Source organism: Cheilinus undulatus, linkage group 10 (assembly GCF_018320785.1).
Source record: "Cheilinus undulatus linkage group 10, ASM1832078v1, whole genome shotgun sequence".
Taxonomy (NCBI): Eukaryota; Metazoa; Chordata; class Actinopteri; order Labriformes; family Labridae; genus Cheilinus; species Cheilinus undulatus.
Genome location: NC_054874.1, coordinates 45,527,553 through 45,540,768, shown reverse-complemented (window position 1 = coordinate 45,540,768; position 13,216 = coordinate 45,527,553). Strand labels below are relative to the sequence as shown.

Below are 13,216 nucleotides of genomic sequence, written 5' to 3'. Positions count from 1 at the left end.
AAATGGAAACAATGGGCAAAAATATGCAAGTTAGGGTTTTAAAGCGGAAAATATGGGCAAAATAGAAGCAAAAAAATGGTCAAAATGAGCAGAATGCAGCAACAAAGGTTTAAACTGACAAGCAAAAATGGCGATTAAGTGGTAAATCAGTTGCAAAAAATGACAACAATTAACAAAAAGGCTACAGAAATGGGTTAAAATGGCAAATAAGTTAGAGCAAAGGGTGAAAAACAACAAGAATGGGTTAAAAGTGGCCAAAAAATGTGGAAAATATTGATCAAAAGTGGCAAAAAGATGTTGCCAAAATTGGTTGAAAGTGGCCAAAAGTAGTGGCAGAAATGGATGAAAAGCAGCAATAATGGGCAAAAATTGTCAAAACATCAGAATGAGATAAATGTAGCAACAAAGGGTTAAACAGGAAGAAGTGGGTTAACAAAAAATGGCAGTTAAGTGGAGAATCAGTGGCAAAAAAATGACAATTGGCAAAAAGGCTACAGAAATGGGTTAAAATCTTAAATAAGTCAAAGTAAAGGGTAATAACAGAAAATGGGTTAAAATGGCAAAATAAGTGGAAAATATGCATTAAAAGTGGCAAAAGAAGTTGTATAAATGGATGAAAAGCAGCAAAAATTTGTAAAAAAGAAAGAAAGAAAGAAAGAAAGAAAGAAATGGGCAAAAATATGCAAGATATGGTTTAAAAGTGGCAAGTGGGGAAAAATGGGCAGAAAAGAAGCAAAAAAATTGGTCAAAATGAGCAAAATGCAGTAACAAAGGGTTAAATTGGCAAGCAAAAATGGCAGTTAAGTGGCGAATCAGTGGCAAAAAAATGGCCATGATTGGCTAAAAGGCTACAGAAATGGGTTAAAATGGCAAATGAGTCAGAGCAATAGGTGAAAAACAACTAAAAGGGGTTAATAGTGGACAGATAAGTGGCAAATATTGATTAAAAGTGCAAAAATTTGCAACAAAAAAAGTCAGAATGAGCAAAATGTAACAACAAATGGTTAGACCTGCAAAAATTGGTTAAAAATGTCAAAAAGTAGCAAAAAAAGTGGCAAAAAATGGCAGTTAAGTGGCAAATGATTGGCAAATTGTCAGTGTCACAGTGACCTCTATGATTGGTAAAGCCCAGCATGACTGATGATGTGATGCTTTGGCTGCCATCACAGAGGAGGAAACCTTTTGGTTCACTGTTGGGTTCTGAGTTAACAGAAGCTGGCACCACACTCACTGTGTCTCTAGATCTATGAATGTTTTTAAGACAATATGTGGAATTTAAGTGCTGTTGTCAAATTTCAAGATTTGAACCCATACTGATCAATAAATATACCCATACATTAAAGTTTTAGGAAAAAGCATAGTAATCTGGGTGTTTAATAACTTTTTAGAAATGAATGTACCACTGATAATTCATGATTTACAGATGAACAGACCTGTGTAGACGTGCAGGTATGATTTAGTGCACTGTGACTTTAAGCGTCTCACCTGTAGCTCATTTGTCATCCTTCCTGTATTTTCACATCCGTAGTTTTCCAAGCTTTTGTCTCCAACAAACAGAGCCTTGTGTGGAGCAAACACTGAGCCAGGCAGTCTGCAGTTAGTGGTTTTAAATCAGGACGCTCTGATATCTGACATCTGAGATCATGACCTTTAACTGTTGTTTATGGGTTGAATTTCAAAAACCAAACAGTTAGAAAATGGAAAAGATTTTGAGCTTATTCAACAGTTACATACAGTTTCCATGTACCAGACCCTTTTTGGCAGTGCTTTATGCTTATTATACTTCCTGTATTTTTAAAACTATTACCATATTACATGGTGCATGCATATGCTTTCTGTGTTTCCTATGTGTGCAAGATTCATCACTATGGCAGTAAAGGTTTACAGACATATCCGTCTCTCTGGTTTAAGAGAAGCAGCACAGTTTTGATTACTCCATCCTCTGTCCAATCCAAAAGACCATTATATAAACTATTTTTAATCACATATTTACCTAATACGTGCAGACCTCAGATAGGTTGTCAAAATTAGAGCCCTGCATCAACTTTGGTGCTCGCCCTAGGGTGCCCCAGACTTCAGGATGGGAACCACTGATCTGGAGACTTTCTGAAGCCTGGCGGTCACCATATAGGAAAGCTGTCTCAATCTAACAGAGATAATTTGAGAAACAGGCAAACAGGTGTGGTTAAGGCCAGCTTTGAGCCTGATGGTTTATTAAGACATTTAATTCCCATACCATTTATGCTGACTAATAAGATATAGGAGCAGAAATGTTTTATCAGGCTGCAAACATGCTTGTAAGATTTATTTTTGTGCTTTTATTCAGGCAGAATGGTAGATAGAGCAGAGACTGCAGGGAGAGAAAGTGGGAATGACATCAGGGAAAGGAGCTAGATGCTGGATTTGAACCCATGCAGACATAACCACCATGACCATGCAGTAAAATATGTTTATTTCTGGCAAGAAATTCTTAAATTAAGGGGTTTGGTTGGCCTAAGAGTTAAGAGTTCTTTAAGCTGGGAGCCTGGGTTTGACTCTAGGTTGACTCCTTTCTGTGTTGTTCCCCATGTCCCCATGCTTGATTTTCTACTCCATCCACCGCCTGTATCTCAAATAGCCCTTACAAAGCAGATGGACTGGTCAGATTCCACGTCTGTCATCAAGCAGATCCATCTTGCAAAGCCCCAAAACTGAAACAACTCTGCCAGATTTGAGAATGGACCCAACCATCTTAGGAGGCTATAGTTATGGGCAGGGTTTAGTTGTACTGGAGGCCTGCAGCAACGGCTGCCACCGGTGTAGCATTAAGCTCAGTTGTAGCTATAGCATAGCATCAGTTTTATCAGAACCTGATAAAACATTCTTTTTGGAAACAAGAGCAAAGAGCCCCAATGACAAGTTTACCTGGTGGAGAAGATCTTGCACTTCTCCGACTGGCCTCAGCATGAGTTTCATCCGATAACAAGCTCCGTTGTTTATAACCTGGGACAGCGCCTGTCTGCCGGGCTCAACCTCTTTCTGTCTTGTTGCTCTGATTGGCCTGTAACAAATGTGACACACAGAATATTCATTTAATACCTTATGAGGAATTTTGTAAAGTTCTGCCCTTACCAGATGCTTTTTATGCAAGATTTCCCAGATGAATGTGAACTATATCCCATGCAATTCAGCCTATCTAGCATGTCAGTTTGAATAAACCCAAAACATCTGAAAAATGTGCAGGCTGTTGTATTGGATCTGCAAGGTTCTTTGCACTTGTGCATTTGCTTCAGTCTGAACACCAGAGGTTGTTGCTTGGTATGACGTCACAGAAACCTTCATGCATTAAGGTAGTGATGCAGAAAATGTGCACATTTATATTCCTCATATCTACAATGACAGGTTCTCTCTGGCTAAATGAAGCAACCAGGAATTGCTCTATGTATTTATTAAAAGACTGGTATTGCATCAAACGGCCCTTTATATGTCCATAGAGTCTGAAGAAAAAGCTGGGGTTGCAAAGACACCTGGTAACTTTCTACGCCCATTCTCTATGGTTGGTTTCTTTAAGCTACTATGCAAACATGGCCGGCCAAACTTGAACTTGTACACATCACCTGAAACTGATACTTTGAGATTAGAGCTGTTTCTGTCTCTTTCAGTAGTAGGCAGTTTAAGAAAAGCCCCAAAAACCTCAGTAAGAAAAGTCATTGTTCACTCAAAAATCCAAAGCTTAGATGTACAAGCAGTCAAGGCCTCCTTCAATGAGAGTCTGAGAGTGTCCCAAAAAGCTCTTTTTTCACTGTGTTGAATGTAGTCAAGTTCAGTGTTTTGACTGAGTGTTTCAGAGAGTCTCTCCTGATCGTTACCAGTCCCTGAGAAGGACAAAGAGCTGCAGACAGACTGAGGATAACTGGAGCAGAGATAAGCCTGACAGTCAGAGGCTTTTTCTTCTAACAGACAGAAGATTTATCTCTGTGGAGAAAAGTGTGTAATTGACTGTGATCATTTGTAAACCTCACACAGTGACACAAAAACAAAATGCTGTCTGAGAGGGTCTGTCATGTTTAATAGCTGTATACCTGAAAATCTGACTGAATGTCTTGGTATCGTGAAAAGCAGCCAGGATGAAGGAATTATGTTTTTGGGTTGTCTGTCAGTTCGCCCGTCTGTACGTATGGTCCGAGCTGGCCAATCCTGTGAATGCAGTATCTTCATAACTAATTTCCTCCTGGCTTTGCTTTGTATTAGAGGTTAGATTATGGGAGTCCTGCTGGATATAGCAGCATGATTATTTTACCCTAGATTTTTTGGGTTTGGTCTGTTTTTTTTTGTTTTTTTTTTATAATAACTTAAGAAAAATGTTCCTAAATGTAGAACAACAACACAAATTATGACTTCAGACTGCCTCACCTTGGTCATGCTTCACAAAACACACTCCAAGCAGTTAATTTACTTAATATCATACTGTTAAGCTGTTGAAAAGTGGCACTGACAACCTGCTCCACTCTGCAAGCATTAAACAACTCAGGATTGTAGTTTAACCTTTAAAAAGACGACGTTTGGGAGAAGGCCGAGGCTTTGAAAAGAAACTCAGAGGGTGATTGGATGAATGTCCGTCTGTCACATCTTTATGAGCCAATCAAAGCAACAAAACACGTGACGTAGCCGCTACCGAGGAGTAAACTCCATAGAGAACTGCATAACCTGAACCACAGCGACTGTAGACATGTCAGTACACAACTTTTGTTGTTTTTGAAAAGAAAACAACTCACTGCTGTTCTTTGTTCTTCTTTTAATGAAGAAATGTCATCAAGTTCTGATAAAACTGACTTTATAGCAGCATCCACGCTAATCCCTTCCACCATAATTGCACCGGCCTCTTGTTGCTGCCTGCTTACGTCACACCCCTAAAGTACTACCCCTCGACGCTGATTGGTCCTCTCACTTTCTAACTGGGCTCAAATGGTTCAGACGGGAGCTTTGCAAGATGGATTCGCCAGTGAGAAACACGGAAACAGGTGAATCCATCTGCTTTGCAAGGTTAGTGCAATAATGCATTGGTAAAGAAAAAGGAACGGATAAGATTATCTGCTCTAATGCAGCTCAGTTTACCAATGAAGTGAGTGAAGAGCAGTGCAGACTGCAGCCATCTATGACAGACTAATCATCTCCAAGAAAAGCTCTGTGCATTCATTGCAATGGTTCCCAACCTTATCTTGATGCCCCTAACCTCCCTCCTGTATCGATGTGCGCACTCACACTAGGCAATCTGCACCATGCATGGGCACCTCTGAGCCTTAAGTCAAGTACCAGTGTGAGTGCGCTATCCCACCTGGGAGTGCTACACTTTCCTGGCCTCAGCACAGTGGGACATGGCGGGCCAAAGCAGGGACTGAATGCAAATAAAGGAGCACAAGTGGGAATGTGACATAATATGACTTTACTGATAGATGTGACCATTCCTCTCAACATCTCTCTAAACAATGTTGGTGACAGGGGGGCGTTGGTCCGATGCAGATATTGAATGCCCATTAGGTAGAAAGTTCTCAGGCAGGGATGCGTGTAAAAGCAGGCCAAAAGGGGGACTGGGGTGGGGGGTCAAATGGCTTTGGCATGGCATGAGTACAGATTGCTGAGTCCCCAAAGGACCAACTCTGAAAAAGTGGTGCGTTGTGGTCAAAAATTGACACAAATCAAATTGTTTTTCAGTGACTGTTTAGTCAGGATTATCTTATTTTCAGGGAAAGCTAAGATCCTGTTTGAAATTGAATACCTGCCCAACACTACCACGGACTATAGTGACTTAGATTATTGTTGGGATCTCTTGAGTCCAGATGTCTATAATCTAAGTCAGCACATGTCTGCTTTACTCCTGTTTGTGTTGTATCTCCTACTGAAGGCAGCCATGTTTCTGGCTGTTTTGTTGCATGTCCCAGTTGGAAAGCGACATCAATGCTATACCCTTCGACGGTTTTATTTTTATTTATATTTTCTAAAAATATCAGGACATGATGCTTCAGATTATTGGAAATGCCTCATCACCTAAAGGCATCTTACATGACACATCAAATTTTATCTCCCTGTAATCCTTGAAAAGACATCTTCAGATGAGTTTAGATCACACCCTCAGCAGTGAAACAGAAGGAGAACAAAAGCAGGCAGGGATTTAGGGAAATCAAAATCATTTTACATAACACATGATTATGTGCAGGATCAATGCTGATGAAAAGAAGAAGCGGCATCCCGTTGTACCGCCTTAAGGGAAAGACAGCAGGGCAGAATGCAGAGCTAAGCTGTTTGTTTCTATAATCATCTTTACTAAACAGCAGCACTCAGAGAAAAGCAAACAATGGAATTAATGAAGGATAAAACACCAACTCAGTTTCTAATTGATTATATCTGCGATCTTATAGTGTGAGTGTGAACCATTTAGTGTAATGACTCTAGGGATCTGCATTTACATGCTTTTACATTTACGCTACAGTCATTTAGAGTTGGCTCTGCAAACGAGGAGGATTTAAAAAGAAGAGCCAGGGTTGTTAAACTGCTGACACTACAAGTAGTGAGCTGGCCAAATCATTAAGGCTACATTGCTTGCATAACTTTTAAATTCTATAATAGTACTTTATTTCAGGTTGCATGAGGAGGACAGCAAACAAAAGATGAAAAAGGTACAGAGACAGAAAACACTGCTTTCACTGAAGTATTATTATCACAGCAGCCTAAACCTAACCATAAGCCCCCACCCCACCCACCAATAGACATAATTAGGTGCCTAAACTTAACCAAACATTAGCCTAAGATGTAAAAGATAAAGCTGATCAGAAAACAGGAAGGTGGGGAGCAGGTGGCCTAGAGGTTTAAGGCGCTCCCCATGTACGCAGGTGACGTGGGTTCGAATCCGGCCTGAGGCCCTTTACTGCATGTCTCTCCCCTACTCTTGACCCTGTTTCCAACTCTATCTGCTGTCCACCTCTATCTAATAAAGGCACAAAAATTAATCTTTAAAAAAAGAAAACAGGAAGGCAAACCTTTTCAGAAGGGTTAATATGAGATGGTTCTTAAAACCTCTAATGGTAAAAACCCAGTTATTGGTAATCTAGAAAGGTGGTTATAAAAGATGGTGTTTTTTTTGTGGTTGAAGTCAACTGGTGTTAATTTGTGGGACCTTGTGGTTAACCTTAGCCAGATTTCATGTATGTCATCAGTCAGATCCATCTTGTAAATCTTCAATACACCTTCAGATAATCACCACAATCAGCATCACTCAAGGAGAAAGAGGCAGTAGCAATGGGTGTGCTTTAGTTGCACTGGACAGTTAATCTTTGCTCTTCTCATAAACCAAGAGTTTAATTTACCTTCTGGCTCCACTGATAATAAACAACATTAACAGCCAAGCTTGTGTTATATAGTTATGCTGCCAGGGTGGCATATGGCAACAACATCATATGTCTGGTTGCTCTGATTGGTCAGCACTGAAGGTGACAGAACATTGATCCATTCAACCTCTACCTTTTGTTTTGTAAAAGTTCTACCCTTCCCAAACTCCATCTATGGGGTGTTTTCTTGATGGATGTGAAATGTACTTGGTGACCTGGCAATATGAAACTATCTTGCGTATCAGGTTAGATCAGTGGTTCCCAAACTTTTTCTATCGGGCCCTTTGGCAGGTGAAAAAGTGTGGCAAAGGCTCTTGTGCCTAGCTACTACTACTCCTTTTCCATTCCAATCCAAAATGCAGTCTGAGGAGACTTCAATAAACTTCTCTTCTACGGACTGAAGTCATCTGCTGGTGCTGCTTAGCCTGGCCTTGCCGTACCCCCCGATATGATCCTGCACCCCCCTGGAGGTTAGATTGTGGTCAGTTTACATTAGAAAGTTTTGGAGTATAGGGGTGGCTTCAGTGGTTATTGTTTGGAAGTATAAGACGAGTTCTTAAACCTCTGAAGCTGACATTGTTGTACATAGGCAAGAACAGACACATGTTACAAAAAAGTTGAGTAATCATAATTCATAGCCACTTGCTGCTGTTCCCTCTGGACCCCCTCAGTTTTCCCATTCCAATGATGCTACCCATGCCTTTGTAGCCTTTATGGAGGCTTTTCTAAAGAGCCTGGAACATGGATGACTTTCTTAGGTATTGAAAGATTAAATCCACACAAGTAACTCTGACATTGAATGCCTTTCTATCAATTTTTCACCCATTTTTCGATCACTTCCGCCACTTGTGGCTAATGCCAGCTGCCATATTGTCTATTTTAGTATCCCATAATGCACTGTTATAGGCTGTGATGGCAGGCCATTCTGTTGTTGTTTCATGCTTAGCAGTGCTCTATGTTGAGAAAAATAAGTGCTGGTACTCACCTTAATCATCTGTCGTCAGTGTTTCACACAGTCATGGAACTAATTTGTCTGAAATGGAAAAAAATTACATCTCAGTAAGTTTTTTAGCAAAGCTGAAGTACATGTTATATATATATATACACACACTTATATATATATACACACACCTATATATATTTATATATATATATATATATATATACATATATATTTATATATATATTAGAGGTGGGAGAAAAAATCGATACAGCATAGTATCGCGATATTTTCTCTGATGATATATTGTATTGTCTCGTCCAACAAGTATCGATTTTTTCAAATTAATTACTAATAGGTAACGGGTGACAGTCATAGAGCAGAAGACAGTCAGTACAACAAACATGGGAGCACCAAGGAAAGGACATTAGGATGCAAGCAGGGCACAAAGGAGATGGACATGACACATGAGGTTAGCAAGAAGTGCTACATGACAGTTGAAAAAATGGTATAGATTGCAATATATGGTAATTGCAATACTCACTGTATTGCAAAATGTTTAAAATCGCAATAGTATCATAATATTGATTCATGCCCCATGTATCATGATAATATTGTATCGTAAACACAGTCAATTCCATGATCAATCCACATGGATCAGAAGTCACTGGAAGAAGTCCTGGTACTCCAAGGGGAAAAAAAATTGAATTGCTGCTACTGCCCACTGGTGGGTACCAGTCCACTTAAAGCACTGATGCTTTGTCAAACTGGGCAGATCCTGTAGGGGACAAGGGGAAAGCTCATAATGGAGAGAAAGAGAGCCAGAGAGCCTGTGATGTGTCCCTCTGTGTCACTGCAGACAGGACCTTCTTTGATTAATGGCTCAAATCAAGCCAATACAAAAAAGTGCAAGGACTTTTGTTGTATATATGTGAATATTTTGAAGAATTTTTGTCACAATATGATTACTTCTTGCTTTATGGTCCCAAGGAGATGGGAGACCAAGTTTGTACCAGTAAAAAGTTTCAATTTCCATTTAGTTTCTTCTTTTGGCTATATTGTCCCATAAATTTTAAATTTCAAATTGCAGCACATATATTTTTAAAGGCCAGGTTGTCATGAAAAAAGGATGTTTAGAGCTGACTGTGCACCACAGGGTTGATGTTTTACAAGCTTTTTAAGAAAATGAGTCCAGGCAAAACAAAATGCTTAAAAAAAATCTTAGAATAGCTTAGGGCTCAGAGGGTTGAAGTCTCATGACACCCACACAAGGGTTCCTAATGATGCAGGACATTAGTTCTCAGTTGGAACAGTATAAATCACATTAAGAGCTGCTACTTCAGTGCATACAACTATAAATGTCTTTGTTTTATTTCAAAGACTGTCTTTTATTACTGTCGGGTAGAAATGGAGGTCATGTTTTTTGCTTTCCTATTCCACCATCCATCAGAAAAATAAGACGCCTCCTCATTTTTACCAGAGATCTGGCTCACCTCTCCATGTTTCTTCAGCCTCCACTATTTTCCCGCCACTATAATGAGCACTCAACTTCTCTGACGTAACCGTGATGTCTTCTCTAAAGTGGTCTATTGTTTTGGGGTGAAAAGTAGAACAGAAGGACGCAGGAAATATTTGGATTAGGATAAAAAGACTTGAGTGTTTTTGTGGTTCAAGGGTGTTAGTAGATTGTTTCTTTCTCCCTCCATCAGCAGCTCGAGTCTTCTGGCTCTCTCTGGTCCACTTGTTGCCGCTGGCAGGCTCCACAGATCTAATTACATCCCTCCTTGATACTGTCTGTCTGCCTGGGGGGGGTTATTAGACAGTCAAATCCCCTAGTTCACACACACAAAAATCATTTTGGCTTGATTGTAAAAGACTTGAAATTTGATTCCAAGAGGGTTCATCAAACTGAATCAAATTTTCCATTCAGAACACGTAGGGCACAAACAAAGAAACAACAACCCCGGTGCTCATCAGGCTGAGGCTGCTTTAACAATGAAAACTTACAACAGAGGTTTTCCTGCCTTGCAGCTAAACAGGCCCCAGTGGATTTAAAAATAACTACCTCAGTTTTTAATCACAGTTTAAACTGAAGTATAAATCAATAGGGGGAGGTCAATAAAAGAGATCTCTGCCAAAGTCTACCTCAGGAGAGGGCTGGATGTCAAAGTAAGCCATGCTACACTATGAAGCACTATTACTGCAAGACATCACAAACCAATAAAAAAAATAGATGGCTTATAAAAACATACAGTAAAATATGGTGTATAGATTTACTTGGATCATTGGGCCACATGCTCCAAACCAATCTTGGTAAGTGATATTTTGAAAAGGCTTCTTAGTTGAAGACAAGACGTGGAGATCAGCAGTGGAACTTTGCGACAGTAAATCCTTCTCAGTAATCATCTCAGACTGAGATCAACTACCGTATTATAGACAGTAGATGTGCAAACTCCATACAGCATAATGCCATTGTATTCAAATACATGTGTTATAAGAGCCATCACTCTTCTTCACATAATTTTGGTGTATTTCTGTTGGAATTTGTGCCCATCCAACTGTTGGATGAGAAGTCCTGGCTCTCAGTCTCCATTCTGGGTCATCCCAAAGGTGCTGGATGGGGTTGAGGTCAGGGTTCTGTGTGTGCCAGTTAAGTTTTTCACACCAAACTCTTCAAACCATGTCATGTTCGGATAGAAAAGGGCCTTCCCCAAACTGTTGCCACAAATGTAGAAGCATAGCATTATTACAAATGTTTTAGTATGCTGAAGCATTGAGATAAGCCTTTGCTGGAGATAAAGGGCCTAGCCCTGAAAAACAGCCGCCTACCAATACTTGCCCTTCTGACCACCCAAAAAAGAAGCGTGATTCGTCACTCCACATAACATGTTTCCACTGCTCCACAGCTCTATGTCAATGTGTTTTACACCTCTCCATCCAATGCTTGCCGTTGGACTTGGTGAATTTTGCAAAATTTGGACCCCTTTAAGAACTTTGCTCCATTTTTGCCAAATTTTAACCAATTTTCATTCCTTTTTACCAACAATTTTTGCCAAGTTTAACACATTTTTACCACTCTGAACCCATTTTTATCAATTTCAAACCCTTTACACCACTTTTTACTGCCTGTTTTGCCACTTCTGAACCAATTCTTGCCACTCTCCATATATTGTTGAATCTGTTGACCCGTTATCGCCACTATCAACCTCTTTTTATCACATTTTATGCCCATTTCTGCCCATTTCAACCACATCTCACTGTTTGATATGCCCTTTTGGACCAGTTCAGCCCATTTCTGCCAATTTCTGCCTATTTCTCTGCCCCAGTTAGCCCATTTTTGCTAGTTTAAAGCACATTTTCACAGTTTTAAATCCCATTTCACCAATTTTTGCCACTTTGAACCAATTTCTGCCACTTTTTAATCCCTTTTTGTCACTTTTTTTGCCTGTTTTTGCCATTTCAGCCTGTTACTTTATTGCTTTTTTTTATACCACTGTTATCAAATTTATGCCACTTCTAACCCATTTCTGCTACTTCCAAAATCCCATTTAACCACCTTTCCCACCACTTTTTTTGGACTTTTTTTTTTTTTTACTAATTTAATTCTATTTTTAAGAAAAGGGATTTAAATTTTTTTAAGTAGCTATAAACTACGGCACAAATGACTTAAAAAGATATCTGTTGCTATGTTAAGAATTGTTATTATTCAGGTCAAATATAAAATATGGATATGAATATATAGCTAACTTTACAATGGATCCTGATTTTCTTGACCTCCATGGATCCCAGGTTTAGCTGGGTCCAAGAAAGCTCTCCCATCCCCCCCCCCAATGGGCAGCCCTGTCTGCACATGACTATTCTATAATGTGCACAGCTGTTCAACCACCTTCAGCTACAGTGGGGGTCCCTGGTCTCTGGCACCTTTATTTTGGGGATTGCAGGCTGAAAAGGTTGAGAACCCCTGCTTTAGAGAAAGAGATGCATTGGCAAAAACACTACTCTTCATGCACAGCACCGGCATTCATACACAGCTTGTTACATCCATGTGTTTGTATTGCTTACAGATATTGGTAACTCTGTTGGTATATTTGTGTGCTGGTGTGTAGATTCCACAATCAGGAGGAAACTGAATATTTCTGCTTAGAGTCTCTCAAACATGGAGCATTTCTCTGATCCCACAGTCTTTTCGCTGACAGGGACAACACATCTAAACGTTTGCTGACTTTTCCGCTGTTTTTCTTTCCATTGTGATTTTCATTTCATCTTATCCTGACATGGATTCCAGACCTCCGGGCGGGACGGGCTAACATTACCTTACCATCTGACGGATGTGGTCATACGCTGTCCTTGAGATGTTTACGTGTGTTTGTGACAGCTGTGTGTGAGAATTCACAGTCATAAGCATGCAGATGTGTGTGTATTGACACTATTCATGTGTTTATGTGATGAACATCTGGACAACCAGCCAGCTCAAAGATGTCTCCATCTCTGTTTGGGGCAGATGGTAGCGCCATTTTCAGAGCTATAAGTGTGAAACTAGTCATAGCTCTTTAAATGGTACTGCTGTATGCACTCAGATAACCAACAAACCCAGTGCCAACAGCACCACCAGCTGTGTGATAGAGGAAGTCTCCATGCTCGTCTCTCTCTTAGCTCAAACATGCTGAGTCATTATGGGACATCTTCAGACTTTAATGCTTCTTTGCTGTTACTGAATACTATTAAACCATCATGAAGTGTGTTTGAAGAAGCCATTGCTTATAAATTAAGACTTTAGTTTGACAATCAAGACAGTTGGGTGGTCAAATGGGCCAAACCAACAATCTTACCTGTTTGAGAGCACATTCAGAGCTGATGGCGTGGTGTTTTGAGTGAATGACATTAAATATCTGTGCATCAATGAGCATTGTTTTGC

At 39.9% G+C, this 13,216-nt stretch overlaps 1 protein-coding gene across 1 annotated transcript in view; it reads left to right on the top strand.

The window, feature by feature from the left end:
- htr4 (5-hydroxytryptamine receptor 4) overlaps nucleotides 1–13,216 on the top strand; it is a 306,239-nt gene that overhangs the window by 252,124 nt on the left and 40,899 nt on the right. The window lies entirely within an intron of this gene.